Source organism: Harpia harpyja, chromosome 4 (assembly GCF_026419915.1).
Source record: "Harpia harpyja isolate bHarHar1 chromosome 4, bHarHar1 primary haplotype, whole genome shotgun sequence".
NCBI classification, from domain to species: Eukaryota; Metazoa; Chordata; class Aves; order Accipitriformes; family Accipitridae; genus Harpia; species Harpia harpyja.
The window spans coordinates 60,045,300-60,049,624 of NC_068943.1; positions in this window are offsets into that span (position 1 = coordinate 60,045,300).

Below are 4,325 nucleotides of genomic sequence, written 5' to 3' on the forward strand. Positions count from 1 at the left end.
GAGGCTTTAGGAGGAGAATACCCTCGCTGGCTGCACCCCACTGAACCCCCAGTGGGGAGCTTTAGGCCTGTATGGGAGCTGGTAGAGCCAGCAGGACTTGGCTTCCATTCCTGAACTTACTCGTCAGGGGGAAGCTGGAGCTTTAGGATCAAGTAATCAGACTTCATAAAGCTGTAAAATTCTGTACATAGATAAAAGTAATGCTCTTTTAGGACACCATTAGCTCAAAACAACATAAAACAGGGGCTGTAATTTGTGTAAAGAAGCAGTTAAAGATTTCTCTTAGGTGAACAGGTACAGTATATCTTCAGGTGTTTGTCTGCCTCTGTTCTGGTTTTTGTAAACTTCCCATCTTTTTTTTTTTTTTTTTCCTTCTATTTTTATGGAAAGCTTTTCTTCTCTTACTAACATGAACAATGCATAAATGGAGAGATTGTAGGTTTCACCGTCTCCTCTGTATTCCACCAACCACGTGGATCTGAAAAGCATGCTTTGCACCTCTCGCCTTTCTGTACAGCTTAAGTGTTGCAGATCACATGTAGGGAATAGAAAGGTGATGTGTGGTTTTTACTAAGTTTTTTTTGAAATTCTGGATTTCCCAACTTCTTTCAAGAACTAATGGGGAAAAGTGTGTGTGTGTGGGAAGATAAGTTTTCCTTTACTATATGTCTCCACACATGCATACTAAAGGTAAACTGGGACTTTGACAGCAGCCAACACCCAGTATGTGATGAAATTCTGAGACAACCTAGCTTAGAGCAATGGATGGGAGCCTGGAAGCTAGGGACAGGCAAGAAAGTGATGAAGTCAGTGTAAGCCAGGAGATTAATACCGAAAAATTATCTTTGCCTCAGTTTTCTTACCTGTCAGGCAGGCATAGGCACTTCTCTGCCACTTCCATTGAGCTGGTAGGTACACAGCTGTCATATTTATAGCACTACAAAGGTGTAAAAACTTACACAGTAAAAGTTAGATTAAGCAACCAACACGTTTTAAATCTGACTTCTTATCATATATAATGTGCTAAAAATAATAACCTGAGAAAAAAGAATCTCTTCTATTTGTATAATAAAAAGATCAGTTTTGAGAAATAAACAATATTGGAACACCTGAAAGATTATTTCAGATCAAAGCCAAACTGGCTTCATTTCACCAGCGCTCTCAGTACTGAATCCTGTCCCCCAATTTTTAAATGTGCCATAATGCTTGTACCAATGAAGGATAGTAAGAAACCAAGAAATAATTCATGTAAAATATTTAAAATTATTGACATTTCAAACTGATGGAACATATTCTGTATGTGCATCTTGATGTAACATTGTTCCTATTTTAATTGAAACACATGAATAAATGTAACTAAAGAGAGAAGCATTGTAGAAATGCAAGTTATGATTGTTTGAAACTCTAGGGAGCCTTTATGTTTTCACAAGTAACAAATTAGGGAAAATAATACAGAACAAATGAGAAGAAAGAGAGTGCATCCTGCAAGATCTTAACATAAGTAGAAAATAAATGACATAATAAAAAGCATCTCTAAGAGAAAGGACAAGGTGATGGAGCAAAAGGAAGGCAATACTTGCATACCTGTATTTAGTCTCCATAAAGCATAGCTCAGGAACCTGACCATCACTAGAGCCTCAAGGCAGGCTGTCCAGGGACTTTGATCTTCAGAACTATAGAACATAACAAACTGGTATAACCTAATTTTGGTCAATGACGTGTAGATAAGGAACAGGGAATGGTAGTGGGTATTAAACCAGAGGTGGAGTCCTTAAGGCAGGATTAACATTTAGACCACTGAGTTCTGCAGAAACCACCCTTCTGAAAGAGCAGAGACCTGGGTTTGGGTGGGAAGCCTGAAAAGCCAGCATCCCCCACGCAGGCATGTTTGCTGTATGAAGGGCTATCGCTGGGATGGCACATTACCTTACAGCGCAAGTGCTCATCAGACCTGTCTGTCTCAGCTGTGGTTAGTCACCTTAGCTGAACAGTGGCTGCCTTCAAATGATTGTTGAAAAAAATTTTGTAGGCACTTTTTCAAAAACTTGCCTACAGCTTCAAATGGGCACCTTCTGTCAGAAAAGAGCAGTTGTTACTTGGCAGTCTGGAAATGAGTGCATTGTCTATGTCTGGCCATGTGTTTGTGTCTCCTGAAGTACTCATCCAAGCTTGAAATCTGCCCAGTGAGGGTGATGAAGGAGATCCAGGTGCTGTTTACACCTCAGAGGAACTTCAGCCTTCCTCCAGCAGTTGGCAACACCCAATCTCACCAGCCAACTGAAACGCTCAAGCTTCTGCTTCTGTAATGCACTGCGGGTCTTTGGCGGGTCTGGGCCTGGTCAGGCAAAGGTATCGCTGTGCTTAGAAGTCACTTGGTACCTGTTTTTATTCCTCTTTAGTCACAAAGCAGAACATAAAACTGCCTTCACTATGCAAATTTGCTGAAAATAGCAATATTTCTAGTAGTTACCAAGCCTTCCATTCCTGTGTTTTACTAAAACTACATATCAAATTTACCATTATCCAGGGGTGCATGAGCCAGAAGCGAGACAATGCTTTTTCAGAAGCCAAAACCACCATTTCTGCTTCATTTGATTTCCTGGAACAAGGTTATGCATCTTAATACACCAATACTTGTTTTAAATTGTACCACCTAACTTCAATGCCAAAAGCACGCAATTTGCCTTTAAATAATGCAAATTAGTGTAAATTGTATTGGAGGGCTGTTTTAAATAAAAGCTTGAACAGGCAATGCAAACATGTAGATAAAAATAGAAGAGTCAAGGGCAAGGAGCAGTCAAAATAGCTACTGGGCTCTCGGTGCTTGTGGCGTCAGCCCCGCAGAGCAACACAAGCAGAACAGAGAAAGATGACAGATAAAAGGGCTGTCACAACGCTCTTGAAAGCTATTGAATGATACTTGGTTTTAAAGTCTTTCAAGGGACATGTTTTTAAGCAAAACATTGCTGATTCACGAATGCGTATTTACATAACCTTAGCTTTTTAAAAAAATTACTAAAGTTGCATACTTGAACAATTTAGGTTTTCTGTGCTACAATTAAAGCTATTTGCTTTTAGCTATTTACGTACTCACAGACATGCTTTCTCTCATACCAGCTGGGGGGAAAAAAGTACCATGCTGCAGTACTTATTGTAGGATATTCTAAATTTTAAAAGGGAGAGTCTCAGAATTTGAAGACAGCAAAGTATTTCTGCAGCTGGGACACTTTCTAACTTTCCTTACTGTTGCTGGAAGTCTGGTGAAACCATGGTCCTACTGAAGTCAAAATTCTGTCAGCTTCTTTGAGCCAAGATTCGATCTTCATGTACCTTAACCAAACAAGATGAAACGTTTGAGTGGTCTTACCAAAATCCCTAGGCATAGACATGCTCACACAGTTCAAGGATCAGTAGCACACTGAATATTTTCAGTTCATATTGCCTTACAGTTAATTGGAGAGTATGTTTGTGTTTTAATGAGCAGGTGGATTAAATGTGTTAAGCTGAGATGATAGATACTGCACATTTACTAATAATGTGACTCAGCTGAATTCTCTGTACAGCACTTCTCTCCTGTGTGTGGTGTTATACAAGTGAAGATACTGTCACAGCAGAAAGTAATTAAACTTACCCAAATGTGTTTTTTAAAGAAATTGAACCCCAGATATTTGGAGTAATTGAAACTGATTATGGGATCATTTCTTTTACTGCTTCATAGTGTCGTAAGATTACCAAATGGCTCCTTCCACACACCACTTGCTCACGTAAGGCATCGTACCATTTAGTACACAGAGCCCATCCTGCCCCCACCTCGCTGGCTGCTGAGAAACTCGCCTTGTGCAAGATCAGCCCTGCTCCAATGCAGCACATGGGCTCTGCAACACTTCTCACCGGGACCTGCTTGCCTGCAGTAGGCAGAAAGAACATGTTAGCCAAGCATGTTTGGTAGGTGATTAAATTAATGGGACTACTTAGTCTGAGTAAGTGGCAAAACCAATCCACTACATAACACATTGATTCTGAAGCACCACGTGCTTTCCAAATTAACAAGCATCCATTTGGTGTTGCAACCTCTTTGCTTCTTTAATGACTAATTTCCAGAACTAAATAATTCGCAGGCCATTTCCGAGTTACTGGAGCACATTAATTGGCATTCCTTCTTACCTCTTGTGCTCTTGCTAACTGGCACATAAAAGGCACAGATAGGCTCCTTGTAATTTTAAAAAAATATTGGTGAACCACAAGCCAACATTTTGTACACAATCTATCCATCTGATACAGCTTACTTTGAAATAACCCAATCAGTCAAATAAGCAAGGAGAAAG